The sequence below is a fragment of the Nothobranchius furzeri genome, chromosome 3, assembly GCF_043380555.1.
Source record: "Nothobranchius furzeri strain GRZ-AD chromosome 3, NfurGRZ-RIMD1, whole genome shotgun sequence".
Taxonomy (NCBI): Eukaryota; Metazoa; Chordata; class Actinopteri; order Cyprinodontiformes; family Nothobranchiidae; genus Nothobranchius; species Nothobranchius furzeri.
This window is the reverse complement of record NC_091743.1, coordinates 70,835,223-70,853,870: the sequence shown is the minus strand read 5'-3', so window position 1 is coordinate 70,853,870 and position 18,648 is coordinate 70,835,223. Positions and strand designations below refer to the sequence as shown.

The 18,648-nt window shown below is 42.9% G+C and overlaps 1 protein-coding gene across 1 annotated transcript in view; it reads left to right on the top strand.

Annotated features, from left to right (window-relative positions):
• Positions 1–16,929: 16,929 nt before the first annotated feature.
• The window catches only part of LOC107385024 (metabotropic glutamate receptor 4), a 280,302-nt gene continuing 278,583 nt past the window's right edge, over positions 16,930–18,648 (top strand). Inside the window, exon 1 of the mRNA XM_015958590.3 lies at positions 16,930–17,354. The gene's annotated coding sequence lies outside the window, so the exon portion shown is untranslated. The remainder of the gene's footprint in view (positions 17,355–18,648) is intronic.

Sequence of the window (18,648 nt, the reverse complement as noted above, 5' to 3'; positions counted from 1 at the left end):
AATAATGCAGCCCCAAGGCCTACACTGTTTTTTTTAAATAAATAATTGAAACATACAACTGTCAGTCTTGGTCTCTTGGACAAAATTTCAATCCCTGAACACTACATTTAAATGATTAAAATCCATTTAAGGAGAAGTAATTCGAGGGAAACTTCTACAGCATGAGGATGTTAACATCATAATATTTTTAAGGGAGAAGGTAAAAAAAAGTTGATATCAAATATTTTATCTATCAGGGATTCCCTAAGTGTGGTGCCAGGGTGCGCGAGCTGCCGCTAGGGGGTGCGCGAGGTGAAAAGTGTAATGGCTGCGGAGCTCAGAGAAGTCTGTCAAATGTCATCATTAGCGTAGCCAGAAACTCATTTGTGGGTGGGCTTAAGAAAAAGTAAGTGGGCCCAATAAATACAATTGAAAACAAGTATATTTTGCGTGTGTGTGTGTGTGTGTGTGTGTGTGTGTGTGTGTGTGAGTGTGTCCTCCGCATGCGCCCTAGCTTCATAATAATAATGCGCCGAGCATCGGCACTCTGGCCTGCGCACGCCGTTAATAGCAAGATATGTTCCGTATTTGATCATTTTTCATGGTGTTGGAGAAATCTGAAGGTGGTGAGTCATTCTGGCAGATTGTAATTAACACCCTGTCTCATGCAGGTGTTCTGACATTGTAAACCTCACACACAGAACATTGTGAATGTAACTAAATAAATCAAGAAATGATTCCCATCTGAGCATTTTAGCATTATTATATTAGCACACTGACTGTGGGACAGCATTCTAAACGTGTCAGGCTATTAACAGCGCGCTGAAGATCTGAAGTTCAGAGTTAGACGCGTTCCAGCGAAGCCACGGCTCACATGTGAGCACTTCTGGGCTGGGCAGAAGTTATTTTACAACATTGGTTTAAATAGTGCCAATAACGAGACACGGTGAGCGGCTCATGGAGCTGTGCCGCCAACACATTCTCACTCCCAGCACGTCAAAAACAAACGCTTGGTCAGCCACCCTCCACATCAGTCAGACCCCTGATGCCAAAAGTGCCCTTTTTTGTTACTGTGAGGGATCAAGCCAAATGAGTGGAGGAACACAGACAATTTCCAAACATAGACTCTTTAATTTCCTTTTTGTTTTAAAATGTCCTCACAAAAACAGCTAGAGCTCATAAAAGAGGTCAAACAAACAAACTGAAACTCAATAAACTTCTAACTTAACATACTGACTGACTGAAACCATAACTGACCTTTCAAACAAAGACACACAAGGGTATATATATACACACTGGCTGATCAGACCATATGAACAATAGGGATTACTAGACAAACATTTACCAACTAAAACTAAAACCACAAATAAGTACAGTCAGATTGTTAATAAACCTAAACACCCTAACCCATAAACCTAACTATTTAACTTCAAACTTAAATTAATTAACAAATGACAAAATAATAAACTAAAGGAAATTCTTCAGTACCCTCTTCAGGGAGCTATTGGTTTGGCCCCATCAGCTCCTCCTGTATTTAGCTGACAGAACCCCTTCAACCCTGTTTGCCTGTCCCATCTCAGGAAGCAGGAAGTGGAGAACCTCTCAGCACCGGTAAGAGAAAACAAATCAACTTAAATTGAACAAATGAAAGGCAAAAAATACAGCAGTTAACTAAATGTGCGCGCTTAAAATTAGAACTAATGCATTTAAGCCATCTAAACAATAAATCCCAAGAAATATAAACATACAAACTGCAATCATAAAAGTGCAAGAGTGTACTAACGTTCACCGTTGTGTGGACATGGATGCGGCCATCACAGTTACTTATGTGCGAAAAGGGGTTTTTCCCTTATTTGACTGCAGATCCCAATGTAGCGTTACACTGACGCGATGGGATGTCCGCAGCCAGGGCACCAAACAAGCTCAATGTACCTCACCTTAACCTTATCCTCTTATTTAACCTTCCTCTCACCCCTATCCTAACCTTAACCATCTTGCTAGCGAACACGTTAGTGATGTGTCGATCGCTCTATGAAGTGAACAGCGGGAGCCGCCTCGTCATTGGTCGAGTTTGGGCCGAGCCAACGCGAGGGGGAGGTTTCAACTACCACGGTGGAGGTTAAAAGTAGAGGGTATGTGTAACGTCCCCCTCGCCAGATGGTATGTTCTAACATTCCCCTTGGGCGGCAAATACAAAAATTGACAGTCAGACTCTGACTGTCAGAGTCAGAATGCATGGGAAACAAATGCTTGATCACAGTGAGAGTAACGTTTTAGGTAGCAAGAGGGTTAAGGTTAGGATGAGGGAGAGGGGAAGGTCATAAATAGTGAAACGTTAAGGTTTAGGTGCGGTTAAATGAGCTGGTTCAGTGCCGCATCAGCGGATATCTAATCACGTCAGTTTTACTCTGCATTGGGAACTGCAGTCACAAAAGGGAAAAAACCCTTTTCGCACATAAGTAACGAAAAAGGGCACTTTTGGCGTCTGGGGTCTGACGTGGAGGGTAGCTGACCAAACGTTTGTTTCCGACGCTTAGGGTGTGAGAATGTGTTGGTGCCGCTCGCACACACACACACACACACACACACACACACAGAGTGATTCAATAAGCGCACGCTGCGCAAACTTCGGCGCGCCGTCAGACTGAAGGCAGAAATGAGCGCTGCCTCCTCCGTGATGAAAAACTTTTAAGAGGTTTTATAACAACAATTTTAATTCAAGGTCAAATTAAGATATTAGCTTCTATTTTGGGATGACGTATTAAAGTAGAGTCCGCTCCAGCCAGCGACTGCTCATGAACCTGACCACAACTCATGTTACTGCAGCATTTGTTATTCCAGTCTGCGTGGAAGCGGATCGCAGATTCAGCCACACCATAAAACAGCAATAAGTCGGTCTGAGGCAAAAGTGAACCTCATGGCTATAGCTTTTCCATCTTTTCCCCTATAGACATTTGATTACGCACAAGTAGGTGGCCAGTTCAGGTTTATGCTGTCACGCGAGGGTACACAGGAATAAACCCAAATGCAGGAGGCAGGATGACTTGATCCAATACTGAGTTACTTTAATAACAAAAAGTAAGTGGGGAAAAGGACTTCACAGGTCTTACTTGAAACAAAAACTACTAAAGATGAAGATCCACAGACTCTAAGCAATACCACAGACACCAGCAACACCACACAACAACGCCACACCAAGCACTGGGAGCAGCTGCTTAATATACATGGTGTGGCAATCAGGAAATTGTAGTCAGCTGCGGCACTCCCCGGTGCTCCACAGAGGGGGTAGGAACTGCAGGAAGAGCCACAGCCACCCTGCATAGAGAAGAAACACACATTAAAAACAATCATGAGGTGTAAACCATAACATACGCAGAGCAGAAGGAAGGAGGGAGCTCTGGCCGCACAGGTTAAACGTTCCTGCATTAAGAAAACCGTTAAATTACAATTTTTATGTGCTACCTGGGAACTCTAAATATTGATTTAAAATTAAATCAAAGGAAATTGTAATGGTATTGAATGTTTATTAATTACTATTTCAAAAATACATAATACATAAACATAAAAATGAAAGTGATGGGGAAAAAGGTCGATCATATTTTTTTAACCCTGTCTGTCGAGTATATATAGCCATGCCCTGATGTGGGGCTGGGGGGTGCGTTGACATGGTCGGGACATAGAAGGGGGTGCGCGGCTAAATAAGTTTGGGAACCGCTGATCTAAGTCAAAGTGGATTGCTTAGCTATCTTGTGCTTCATCTTCATCCTCAGAATCCCAAGGCTGTTCTTTCTATTTATTTATTTGTTTAATAATTTATTTTACCACAAATATATCTTCAGGGTCACTCAGCTTCAAAAAGTGCGGATAAACTCAACAACCTTGAGCTTTGAGGATAAGAGACACTTAAAAAAAACTATGAAACACATTTAGGCTCCTTATTTGTAGTCCGGGAAGTACCGGAAAACTCAAGTATGAGCTGACTTTTTCATAAACTCATCCTCACGAAATTCATCAGCTGTTTTCACAAAATGATCAGAATACGAGAATATGATCTGTATTTACTCTAAGGTGTTTGGCTCGTTTACAACTTACACCTGACACATTTTGGGTATGTAACAATACTACAGCAACACAGGGTAATTAAAGTATTTGTACAAAAATTTTTGAGAATCACCTTATTTTTCTTTTTTGGTCATTTTGTAGGTTTACCATAAAAGTCATATGAGTAAACTGCCAGAAAGTCAAATGAAATAGTAATCTTTCCCTTCATCATCTCCAGAACTTGTTTACAACAATTGTTGATACTTTTAATAAAGGTGGAGTATGTAATAATATAGTGAGAAAATCCCAAAAGGAAGGTTATACAGAAACATATTTTATATCCAGCTGGCTGCTGAATTGTCAGTTTTTCTCCTCTCTAAACAAAGGAAGGAGGGACATGACTACTGTTTACCATCAGTGAGTGTGGGGTTGCCATGTCTCCTGCAAACTAATATTACAGCGCCGACAGTTATAACTTGAGACAGCTGGCCAAAAGCTCCAGAGTTGTTTAAAGTGGTTGCTGTGACCAAATTTTACCACACAGGATGCCATTTTGACTTCATAATGCACCTATAAGCCAGAGTAGCTTCTATATGTCATGTTTATTTATACATGTTTGTTTATCATGGGGCTTCATGATAGAATAGGTTAACAAATATCTGATAATTTGCAGGAAATATATATAATCACACAATGTTTAAAAGCAGGAAATCTGAAGTGATAGTTGCTCCTGTGAATAGTAATGTTGACAGATTATACACAGAAATACAAGGTTTTTTTTCCTCTGGGGAAAACAATAAAATAAAATAAAATCAAAACATGCAAAATCAACAAAGGGCAAAAAACGGACAACATAGCATGCAAATATGATTCCAATTCTAATGAATTTACTGTTGCTCTGCATGATTATGACAGCCATGGTCTTAAACGGTAAATGGCTTGTATTTGTATTGCGCTTAGGGTTCTAACCCCCCCCCCCCCCCCCCCCCCCCCCCAGGCACTTCACAACACAATCAGTTATCCATCCATTCACACACACATTCACACGCTGGTGGGGATGAGCTACAATGCAGCCACAGCTGCCCCGGGACACACTGATGGAGGCGAGGCCTGCCAAGTGCTGGTGCCACCGATCCCTCCGATCTCCTCCAGCAGGCAATGCGGGTTAAGTGTCTTGCCCAAGGACACTATAGCAGCATTGAATTGGATTGAACCTGCAACCTTTTGATTACTGGACAACCTGCTCTAACTCCTGACTTACTGCTGTCCCTTAATGCAGCATACTCATGGTGCACAATCAACTTTTCTTCCAAAATTGGTAAACTGTGTGCAGGTTCAATAACGTAACGGGTTTCTGCAGTGTGAGCTGTGTTCTGGAATGATTTTTTTCTCCAGTTATCAGGTTTTTCATTGTCTGCAAAATGCTTGTGGGCAAGAAAGTGATCAAGATGAAATTATCAACAAAGATCTTTTTCTTCCCTGCCCAGATGCAGAATGAATGCATCTAAGAGGTAAAAGTGATAAAATGTATTTTAGGCATTTATTTAATTATAAGAAAATGAGCCAAAAAGACAAACTTGAATAATTTAAGGGTCAGTGAGGGTTGCACATCGAGAAAAACAGCCCTCCTCTTCCTTTTCATCCCTTTTTGTCTCCTTTCTTTCAGGCAAACAAAACCATGCCTTACACAATTAAATATAACTGTGCAGGGTCACTCAAGAGGCTGCACTTTTACGATCCAGCTGTTGCTACGGCAACCCCTTTCTCTTTGCAGTTCTCTGGTGAACCAGTTACACACAGACGGAGGGATTACAGTTACCGTCCTGTCCAAAAGAGGGCGCTCACTTCTTTTTCTTTATTTGCTTCAGACGAAATCATGTTCTGATAAGTATTTATCTTTACACCCTTTGCTAATTTGATTTTCTTTAATGATCATTCAGACATGCTCATTTCTTTTTTACAACATATTCGAGACTCATTTGTTGTTCTTCCTGAGATTAAAAAGTAGTTTTAATCCCTGTACAAGTATTTTGAATAACTGTCACTTTTCATCTTCACGCTTTAAGGGAGTATACATGTTGTTTACATTGTGATGCCTTTTGAAGACATTGTGCGATGTCCAGGCTTTTAAATTACACAGCATTTATGTGACAAGGGAACTTACTTGGATTATGGAATTTTAAAATATTATGAATTATATGCAGGTTTGTACTCACTTTCACATAATAAATAAAACTGGAGACATTACTCACATATGAGAGATTTTCTGATGTTTCAGTTGATTCTAAAGAGACACTGACGACTGTAAAAACCTAACAATCAAGCCTATGTTGTTCAGACACAGCAGCATTGGTAATCAAACCAGCAGAATATTGGAGAAAAGCTGAGGAAGGTTAAGTCTATCAGAGACAATGAAGATGTAATCCACTGAGTAACCTTGATTGAATGGGGCTGCATGGGATGTTTAAGGGTACATTTAGCCAAGCTCACAGATAGATGTAACATGTTTTTTTACATTTAAAGGAGCAATATGTAACAATTTTACAATGGAATAATCATAAAACAGGCTAATGGGTGGGGTGGGGTGGGGTGGGGGGGGGTAGCTCGGGTATTCACAGCATCTGTCTGCATTCCTTCGTGGGGGTTTTAGTTGCCTGCAGCTCAAGGCTACCAGGGCGTCAGATTCAGATAACAAGAATTTGTTTGGGTCAGGCTGAGATAATTTTCCTCTCTGCCTTCAGTCTTTAAATTGATCATTTCCAGTCCTTCAGTGAAGCCAATTTTGGGTTTTTAAACTTGTCCATACCATCTGGTGACTCTCTCTGAGATGACATCCCTTTTGCGCACTAATACCGGTAATGCAGCTAGACCATTGTCCAGCTTACGATTCACGTCGAGTAACGTCCCAGTCTGTGAAGTCTCCACACGGACGGTGCTTTCCGTGGGTACGGGTCACCCTCCAATCGCTCCCATCTTCCCAAATTTCCAGAAAACCAGATATCCTCCCACTCCAGTCAGGAGAAATCCAGTGATCATCAGACCAAATATCCACACGTCTTCGATGTCCTCAATGGACAGCTGGGAGAGGCATACGATCTTCCACTCCTTCCAGGATTCCAAAATATATCCCACCGGGTGCGTCCCCTGTGGACATGTGGGAGCCCCCTGCTCCATTCTCATTGTTGAAAAAGTCTTATCGATCGCATTGAATGACCAGTTTATCAAATCCATGGTTAGTAAAAAATAGAGTTTTACCATCCCAAGGCTTCCATAATATTATACACTTAAATTTCATACAATATTATAACATAAATGTTCTTTTAATCTAATTTTAAATACGATTTTACACCAATATGTGAGATTTCTTTTGGGAGACTATTCCACTCGTACATACCTCTATGCATTGCTGTATGTTTTAAAGGATCAGATCTCACTTTTGGTAATGTAAATTTATCTTCTAAGGCATGTCTTGTATCATACAAGTGCTTATTTTTACTAAATTCAAGAGACGTATATAAAATAGATGGCATCTTTGTCTCCCTAAGCTTCCAAATAAAAATAAGCAGTGAATATAATAGTCGGTCGTACACAAATAGCCAGTTTAGTTCCGTGTGCACATCTCTTACATTTGCTTTATAATCCTTTTTTAATACTAATAGTTCAGCTCTGTTAAAGATTTTCTGTAGTTTTTCATTTGTTCCTATTTGACCAAACTATAGAACAATAGTCCAGATTTGATAATAGCAACGCTTGTGTAAGCTTGAGATGCGCTAGATAAAATAATGTTTCTAAATTATTATTAAGGATTTGTCAGAGCTGCTCTCTGGAGTAAACGCGTTTCCGAGTGCAGTGACAGGAGATCCTTCTAGAGCTATGCTGTGATTTGAGACCATTGTGGAGTGACAGATAAACCACACAAATCCAATTCCAGTTCATTTTCTATTTTACAACTACGAGAACCCCCCAGAAACTCCTCTGCTCTCTTATCACACACACATTGCCAAGGTTACCAGAATGAATGACAGGTCAGAAGAGGCTACACTCAGACACTTCCAAATAAACCGAAAACCACCCAGAATGGCTCTTTAAATGTAAATTATAAATGACAACCAGTTACTCTACGATTTATCATATTAAAGTTTTTATTTATTCCTGACAGGAGCCTTTCCTCTGTCCTGACCACATTTATAACCTCTGCAACTTGTTGTTTTGCACTTCGGCATTAAGTGTCTCAATCTCGCAAGGTTTCTTTTTTCAAGATGTCATTCATACTTCATACACTTTTCACTTTTAAGAAAATAAAAAAGATGCAAAAAGTTTCCCAGTAGTTGTTAATGTCAGTGCAAATTAAATATGCCAAATCAAAGCTCATATATCTCAGTTGCAAAAGTGATGTTTAACAAATTGATCCTAAAATATGACAGAATGAAACTCGAAAGAGTGTATGTAACAGCCTTTAAAATGCAACAGTTATAAATGTGCGATCTGATTTTCAATAAAACCATTTATTTGTATTAAAGAAGCACTGTAAACAGTGTGAGCATGTTGCTACCTTCCTCCGCAGAGGCGCCGGATGGTTTGCCAGAACCTTTTTGGAGCCAATCGACAGTCTTTCTTCATGGTCTCGCCAAACTCCTCCCACGCCTGAGATTTTGCCTTGTCAACTGCCACTGCAGCACCTTGCTTGGCCCTCCGGTACCTGTCTGCTGCCTCTGGAGACCCACAGACCAGCCCGCCCTGTAGGCCTCCTTTTTCAGCTTAACAGCTCCCCTAACCTCTGGCGTCCACCAGTAGGTACGGGGGTTACTGCCACGACTGGCAGCAACAGCCGCCTCAACAATTGCAGAGCGGAACAAGGCCCAAATTCAGATTCAAAAGTCTCCACTGCACTCAGGATGTGGTCAAAGCTCTACTGGAGGTGGGAGTTGAAGACCATCTGGACAGGTTCATCTGCCAGGCGTTCCCAGCAGACCCTCACAATACATTTGGGTCTACCTGGTCCGCGCGGCATCTCCCCCTGCCATCTGATCCAGCTCACCACCAGGTGGTGATCAGCTCTGCTCCTCTCTTTACTCGCGTGTCCAAAACATACAGTCTCATGTCAGATGACACAACTACAAAGTCAATCATTGACCTGTAACCTAGGCTGCTTTGGTACCAGGTGGCATAAGGATGGGCATCCTTATGTTTAAACATGGTGTTTGTTATGGTCAAACTGTGACTTGCTCACAAGTCCAATAACAGAACACCACTTGAGTTCAGACTGGGCGGCCGGTTCCTCCCAACTATGCCACTCCAAATCACGCTATCATTGCCAACGTGAGCACTGAAGTCCTCCAGCAGGACTATGGAGTACCCAGTCAGAGCACCATCTAGTACTTGTCACAGGGACTGTGCATAAGCACAAACAACAGTCAGGACCCATTTCCCGACCCGAAGGCGCAGGGAAGCTACCCTTTCGTCCCCCGGAGGAAACCCCAGCCTACAGGCAGAGAGCTTTGGGGCTAACAGAAAGCCTACCCCAGCCCTCCGCCTCTCACCCGGAGCAACTCCAGCATAAAAGAGTTCAACCCCTCTCAAGGACTTGGGTTCCAGAGCGATGTGTGGAGGTGAGCCCAACTATATCTAGCTGGTGCTGCTCAACCTCTTCCACAAGCTCCAGCTCCTTCACCGCCAGAGAGGTAACGTTCCATGTCCCAATAGCCAGTTTTGGATAGCCAGGTGGATGAGCTCATGTATTCATTTCGGGCTGGGCCCAGCCGGGCCCCATGGGCGAAAGCCCAACTACTGATTACCATGACGATAAACTATATCCCTAAAATACCAACTTCTAGTTGAGATAATTGTCATCAAAATGCAAAAGCACACAGAATGTGAGAGTTGTAGTGACAGAAAAAGTATATTTTGTATTTTTTCTAATTGCATCATAATGTTACAATTGTAATTTTGTGCAGCAACCAACACATCTGTTTTACAAGCTGTTGATGATGAATTTCTTCTTAACTGATCTCTTCTTGTCTCCTCAACATCTGTAGGATGTCAGAGCTGTCACACGGTCATGAATCATCCATGGGACCCTCGGGTTTAGAAAGGTCTTTCCTGCTCAGGTTTCCTCCACTTGTCACCCAGAATATGATTGATTATTAAGAATGCATTATTTATCCATCAGTAGGTCTGGACATGTGCAGCAGATTTGCAGTTTAACACTACATTGTTGGATTTTGAAGATGGCGTAGATGCTATTAGCACTGGACTGGAAGCCCTGAGGCCTCCAGCTTATCTGTGCTTCACTCCCTCTGACACATAACCCGCTCACAGACACCCTCCAGCTTCTCAGCCTGGTGTGGACTTTTTGATTGCTTTTGAACAGATGCTGCTCCATGGAAAGATGGAGGTGAGCATTAATTGATTGAGTCATCCACTTCAGGTCAGCCACACCTACCAGCCCTGCGTTCCCTCTCGTCTCTTCCCAAACCTTCTCCGACCCTCCGCTCACCTGTTCTCAGTCTACTAATCAGACTCCTAGGTCTTTCATGTCTCCTCCTTCCACACCTCACATTTTAGATAGTCTCCATTTGCTTTGCAGCACTCTGTGCCTCATCATCTACTTTGTGTGTTATTTGAATCTCCCTTTTTAATCAGGATTCTGACTGTGCTCTGGCTCTCGTTTCGGTTTGCATGGCTGGTCTGTGCGCAGCCTCGTGTCAACCTTTTGTTAATGGAACTGGATTCGTGCAGCATCTCTTTTTTCGTGTTTCTGATTTTCCAAACCTAACAGAACTAGAACTGAGCAAATGATTTACACATCATTGGAGATCTAAGTAGAAAAGACATTATGATTCAATAAAGCAAAGGGATTAAGTTAATCACTGGATTTACCAGCACATTAGACTTTGCACACAGTCTTGGCAATATGTTTAGCACTGGTACCTGCCGCACCCCAGTACCCTCTCCAGTCTCATTTTTGGGAGTGAGTTTATTTTTAGACGTGCACAGAGGTGGTATGAAAATCTGATGAACTTGGTGTGTTCTACCTTTCATTCAAATAAAAAGTTGGAGCGTGCTTAGCCCGAGCAGTCACGTAGCAGATAAGCAGAACTGTCGCAACCCAGGTGTGCCAAAATTAATTGAGCTGAGAAATTCTGCTTTAGTGTTCAGTATCTCATGATGTGGCAATCTTTAAAGATAAAACACAACCAAAGGCTAAACAGCAGCAGAGGTTTGTTCAAAAGAAGACTCCACAGATACTGAAACATTAACCTTTCCAGATCCTTTTTTCTCCAGGTAAATACGAAAGTTAATTGACTAAACAAGCAGGAAATTGTGTTTTCTTGCCCAAGGCCAGAATAGATTGGAGTTAGCTTCACACTTAAGAGAAATTCCTGTGTTTGATTTTTTTCTCCCCTTAAAGTCATGTTGGGTCCTCTGAAGTGAATCCTTTGCAAAAAACAAACACATTGAAAACACTTAAAATATGTATTTTATGAAATATTAAATGGAGTTTGTAATAAAAATGACCTTAAAGGTCAAGCAGAGGATCTTGTTCTTCTGGGTGGATCATCTGAATCACTGGTCCTAATAACTGTCAGTCATTCTGGTGAGGCTTTCACGCAAGGCCGTCGTCGTACGCGCTCGTTCCTGCGTTGGTTTTCACTACCTGTGCACTCTGTTTATGTCTAGAGCGATAGCCTTCATTCCTTATGGTTCTCACCAGGTTCTTTTGAAAATGAGAGTTGCAAGAGAAAAAGTGTCTTCGAAGTCTACGATAAGAAAAGAAATAAGTGGAGAAGTGAGAAATAAAACCAGAGTTTTTTTTAGGAGACTCTTTATAACGATTGCGTGCGCTGAAAGCAAAGGTTGGACTCAGGACCGGCTTTGCCGACAGGCGACACGTCCTTTGAGTGATTCTGTCATGTTTTAAGTGTGATTCTGTCACCTTTGTTTATGCTTGTTGTGGACTCGGACCAGAGAAGGTTCGACGTTAGCACTAGAGCTAAACAACTCTAACTCTGGCTGATCACCAGTGGTTATTCCGATGCGATATCGGACGTTTTCCGAAGCTTATACCAGATTTTTCAAGGCAAAAGACCTGAAGCTGTAGTCCTAACCGACTCAGAGGCGCGCATAGTTCCCGCAGCTTGGTTAGCAAGAAAGCTAGTCTCTAAACCCTATACCAGAAGGGTGTAACAAAGTACATGCCGCAAATTACATGCTATCCCGACAATTTACGAGAACCTGTGGAAGGAATACCGTGTGGAAGAGGTTAATTTCCCCCTAGTGATTTAAGACTTAAAAGTCCTGACCTGTCCAGATCTAGGCCCTGCTGACGTGCCTATAGTTAGCATTAGCTGTTGAGCCCCGAGATAAAACACTGAAACTCCTTCAGGTTTTATCAAGCCCCCACAATGCGGGTGAAAAATTGAAGCAAACCCGGAAGTGAAATAAATTGCAGTTCCACCCTCATCCGCTGTGTCAGAAGCGAGCAAATCCTCATTGACTCCCATTTAAAAATACCAATTTCACATCAGAAATAAACATGTTTACAGCCTGGTACCAAAACATGTTTTTTGTTTAAATGATCTAGTTTACACTCATGACAACTCTGAGGGGGGTGAATTTTTTTCTCACTCTTCTAAGTGTATTAAATGCCTAAAATTCTGTATAATTAATGAGCATCAGACCCACGTGACCGCAGAGCTAGCTCCGGGGAAAGGCCTCAGTCTGAGCCTCGGCCTTGCCTGAAAACTGTTCGGTCATTTTCAGTCTCTCAACTTAGACCATTAGTTGTAGCGTTTGTGCGTTCTTTTTGGATATTATTTGTGCAATTGTTGGACAAAATGACTTGCTGTGGCATTAATTGCACTAATAGAGCGTCCAAGGAGTCTCCACTTCAATTTTTCGGTAAGTAAAATTATATTTATGTATTTTAGGTCACTGCCGAGCTGAGCTTAGATTTTAACATGTACTGTTTAACCATGAAATTTAAATGTAATAGGGTAAAACCCAGTGCATTTAACATAATGCTGCACTTTAGAAAATGGGTTGAAATATAACATGTTGGTGGAGCTGGGTTCCGTCTATCGGCTTGTGGAGCTCTCGGGAAACGAATGTTTTCCACCCGGTTTTCCCCTCCCCGCAGCTCGGCGCATCTCTGTCTGATCGCAGCTTCTGTCTGCTGCGCGGGCTGCCGGCTTGTGGAGCTCTGGATGGAAACCTTTCCACCCGGTTCTCCCCAGCGGCAGCTCTGCGCATCTCAGATCGCAGCAGCGCTTGTCTGCTCTGCGGCTGCCGGCTTTCAGCAGCTTTCGGGAGACCTCTGTGTTCCACCCGATTTTACCCAGCGGTCAGCCCGGCGTATCTCTGACTCAGAAGCTCTGGTGTTAGACTCTGGAACTCTCTCCCCCTGAGCCTGAGATCAGTGGATTCAGTGGTCTCCTTCAAAAAGCAGCTGAAGACTCACTTGTTCAAACTGGCCTTCTTCACCACTCTCTCTTTATTCTGCTCTCTCCACCTATTCCACCTTCCTCAGGATCCACTGATTTCCCTCTTTCCTATTCACTCTCTCCCTTTCTTAACATTTTTTCTTTTAAATCGCAATTGCTTATTCTTGCTCATTTTAAATATATTTTTAACATTTTCTAAGTGCTTTTTTATATTTTTACAATTTTTTATAGTTTTTGTTTTTGTGAAGCGCCTCGTGATTTTTATCTTGAGAGGCGCTATAGAAATGATATTTTCTTCTTCTTTTTTTCATGTTCGTGTCATGCTGAGAATGGTTGAAGGGTTGCTGATGCACGAAACCAAGCCTCCATCGTCGCCTGTTCTTGTGGCCCTAACGGGGGGGTATGATCGCGCAAGCTCACGACTCTCCTTCCTCTGGGTACAAAGGTGTCAAGGCCACGTTCGGTGCCCTGAGCCAGGTTGCTTCTTGGCTGAGGATGCGTCGAGACATCTCAGACTACATCCAGAGCTGCTTGGTTTACTGCCAAGTTCAGCCATCTAACCCCATCCACAGAGCTCCTCTTCAGAGCAGGGGGCCGTCCACACCGTGGTCGGACCTGCAATCCGATTGGGTGGGGCCCCTGACCAAATCCAGCAGAGGTAACAAATACTTCTTGACCGTGACCTGTGCATTCACCAAATGGGTTGAATGTTTGCCAACACCTAACGACACGGCTCAAACAACTGCTGTCCTTTTGATAAATCACATCTTCTCCCGGTTCGGTCTCCCCGCACGTGTTAACTCAGATAGGACCACTCACTTCACCTCTGAAGTGATGGAACATCTTTGGCGGCCTCACGTTCTGATCTCTACATAAATCAGTTTTAATCTTTATTTTTCTTTTCTGTAATCCATTTATTGTCTTTAAATGTGAATAAAAATGTATTTTAGCACCAGCCATGTTTGATATTTTGATGCAGAAAGCTTTATAGGTCATTTAGAATGCAAATTTCATGGAAATCTTTAAATAATTTGAAGATAATTCCTATCACGACCACCAGGGGCTGCTAACAAGCCAGTCAAAGCAAACCTTTAATGTCCAGCATCTTCTAGCTGTTTGCTAGAGTTTGATGACCCGATATTAAAATTTAAGTTGAGTTAAAACAATATTTAATATTAACAATAGCATCCTGAAACCTTTATGCTTATTATAAATGTTTATCCAGTCTCCTTTCTTGTTTTGATGATACTACAGCTTTATGCTGACAAATCACCTCATTAACAGTATTGAGTTCCCTCATGCATTTAGTTTACAAATATGTAGGTGTTTTCAAGTTGTTTTCAGATCAAATGCTCTGTTTTTCCATTTTAGTATCACAGGGAGACTCATTGTAAGCTGTTGGGGATCAACAGGCTGCAGATGTAACAGCTGCTAGCAAACATCTCAGCACAAAAAATCCCTCACACTCAGAGCGTTCGGTCAGATTGTCTGACCCGGCTGCACCCCTCCATTGTTGTAACATATTGCTTCAAACAAGATAGAAAAAGTGACTCATTTCTGCGTCCTCCCACCTGTTGGTGAGCGTCTGTGTCTGTGTTAATAAATTACATGTTTGCAATTTTTTTTATTTTTAATATCTCCAATATTAAACAGATTGTCACTTTTGTTGTATTAGATTATTTGCTGAGCCAGCTGAGATGTCTTCATCATCGTTCTTTAGTTTAAGTCTCACTCATCTTATTCATGCTTTTATTTAATGAGAGAAATAATTCTATAAGCCACCAGTAGCAGACATGTCTCTGAATCCAGCAGATGCTGCAGGCGCCTTGACTGAAAAACCATCATTAAAATGAAATTCCTCTCACCTTAGAATTTACATTTGGATTTATTCCTCTAATGTTTCCATGAAATGAGAGACGTCTGGGGCAGGCGATTATGCCTGAGTGCCTGATGTCTTTGACTTGGATTTTCACTAGTGACTGGAATTAACATGGCTTAAATTCCCCCGCCCCATGGCTAATTGAAACATGTAATCTCCTGAGCTTGTGCTGTGTGGAGGGTGGGGAGGGGCTCAGCTGTGTCACGTTATCCTTAGAGCAGACACCTCCAACAGGACCCCCTGCCAGTGTAAACGTGGTAGAAAGTGATGCAACAATGGTACTCCTGGAAGAAATAAAATTTATATCAGCTCTCCATACAGCTGAATAATTCACTATACTAACCATGCCTAATAGAATGCCAGTTCGGGGAGCTGGGAGGGATCTCATGCTTTGAGAGGTGTGAAATGATGTAAAACATCCTTTTTAATAATGTACACAACTTTTGCATGACTTATTTGTGGTGCGACCCACAAGACTGTCAGTTTTGCAACTGTGTAGCTGAAATTTGCTCCAGGAGAGGGGATGATGAATATTCAGAGGCGCAGCTGCCTTCAGGGCCCACAGAGACATGGCACGCTCCCCTCACAAGAACCCCCCCCCCCCCCCCCCCCACACACACACACACACACACACACTTTCCCTTGATCTGGTGGAGTGAGTCCAGAACTCCACAGGTGTGACCCAAAGCTTCCACGCACTGCTTGACCCTGTGATCAGGAAAAATAGCAGCTGTGCATGTTTAGCAAGTGGAGGCAGATTTTTCACCAGGATGGACACCAAGGCAGGAATGAGACAATCCAGCTCCAAGACTCCTCTGCACCAGAAAACCATTGTAAGACTGGATGACTGGGATGTCGTTTGACTCCTCCACAACACCGTATTAGCCTGAATTCGACATACCAAGGTGCATGTCACACAATAATAACAACAATTTTGGTTAAATTAAACCGTGCATGGTAAAAAAGAAAAGTAATTTCTTGATTATCTTTTTCCAAGGTACAGTTGAACAGGTAGAAGCCTGCCCTTGGACATAATTTCATAAATGTGCTGCAGAGTTTGCTTGCAGTTGTAGTCAATGCAACACACGCGCGCACACACACACACGCACGCACGCACCAGTGTCTCGACTGAGTTTTCGCACCCTGTGATTGGACTTGATACGTTCGTCATGGTTTACGCACAGCATGCCAAGAGCTTTGAGATGCTGCACGCGCTGCAGCAGCACCTGTAACGTGTGAGATGAACCGGAAGACACAAACGAAGCAATGAAAAATCTTCTCTTGATGGGAGTGAAAACTCACTTATTTCACACGAAATATACAAATTCTTAGTTCTTTGTACTTCAAGTTGACAGCTGATTTGAATGAATTCCTTTATGGTGCCACTTTATTCGCTCTGCAGACACACGAGTCTCATGCGCAAATGCGGCCAACTCGATATTAAAATTGACCATTTTAAACCAAACGCCGCACGAATTATTAATTTAAAAAAACTCACGATGGGAATTTGCTTCCTCGCATTTCACTGATGGGGCTTTTCTTCTCTGATTAGGACGGTGATGCGTTTGTCATCAATCATCCAGTGCACTGAGCGCGCGCATCCTCCGTCTATCAGTTGGAGAGGGCTCTCGCCTCGGGTGTGAGATACGCGCTACTCTGTACCTTTTATCCTGTAAAAGATCCGATCCCGGTCTCGATTATTGGCGTTTCTCAGTCCAGCCCTTCGCTTCCCATTCGCGCACTGCCTAAAGTTGAGGACTTGAGACTTTCAGCACCACTTTTCCACGGACAGCGCTCGCTACGATGCCGAGACACGGATGCAGCCTCGACACGCGTGCGGATTCCTGATGGATACTATTAAGTTACGAGGTTTCAGCGCTTTTCTCTAAAACAAAGGAACTCGTTTTTTTTTCTTGAACAGGAAATCTTTGCCCCCAAAACAACAAAAATAACGACATTTTTCCGTGGAAGTGGGTCATTTCTTATAGGATCCTCGTGGGGAGAAAGGCAGGGTAAGTGTTGATTTCAAAGATGGAAAACATGCATACGTCACTGCTATCAGATTATTTAAAAAAGCTCGTGACTTTAATCTCCCTAAACGATAAATCAGATAATTCATATTACATTGGATTAATCTTGGGACCCACGCACACATTTCATTGCACATTTAAGTGATTTGAACGATGTGTAATACTTGAAATATGAATAACATAAAGAGTTTGTGCAGTTTTGAAAAGTAAACGCGTGTATTATGTTCGAAGGGAGTGCAACGCCCTGAACTGAGTGCATTGATTGTTTTCTCTTATACGCGTTAAGGCGCAGCGCTCTCTCTCTCTCTCTCTCTCTCTCTCTCTCTCTCTCTCTCTCTCTCTCTCTCTCTCTCTCTCTCTCTCTCTCTCTCTGCGTGTGTGTGTGTGTGTGCGTGCAAGACTCGCTGCGCTGCAGAGGCGCCTGAAGTCTCACAAAATATGAAAAAGGAGAGAATGACTCAACATCCAAACTGCTGCAGCGGCAGGGTTTCACAGTTACAACTCCACAGATGAACCCAAATCATGTATGAATCGTTCCCTTTCTCATGCGCCAATCCAGACTGAGTCTGAAAATCGGGATGCAAATAAATACACTCCCCCCCCCCTCCACCACCACCACGATTTATCTTATCTCCACCTCTCACTTGGTGTCTCCCTCTCAGCCTAGGAACAAGTTGATTCATGGAGGGGGAGCACCCTGGTGTTTGGGTGGTGTGCTGTGTGAGTGTGCGGAGGAGGTGTGGGGGTGTGCGAGCATCTATTGTCAGTGCATGTGCAGATGTGCAGCCTAATGCAGGTGCAAACAGCAAAGTTTAAACCATGCAGCTACTTTAAGACCATTGCTCCGGGGGGGGGGGGGGGGGGGGTGCATTACACCCAGTTTGATGCATCTGTAGGCAAACAGAAGGCTGGAGGGTGGTGGTGAAGGTTCAGAAGATCTACCTGAGACTATGGATTTAACACTGTTTCCATTTAGAGTTGCTCCCCAGCGCCTTTCGGCAGGGCCAGAGATACTCTCATAGTTCATGATGGGGGTGTGGGAGGGGCTGCCGTGATTACAGCCAAATATGCCGTTGTATGCATTCCGTGTGAACTTACAGGCAAGAGGGGAACTGTTCCTCATCTCGGTGGGTAATTATCTCAAAAATGAGACTCAGCAAAAGAGAGTTTTTAATTCGCTCTGGTCTAGCCCCTGAGCTCCCGTGAGGCAGATTTGATGTCTTATGCCGGGTTTTTCTTGTTGGTGTGTTGTTGGGTGACTGATGCTCTACCTGGC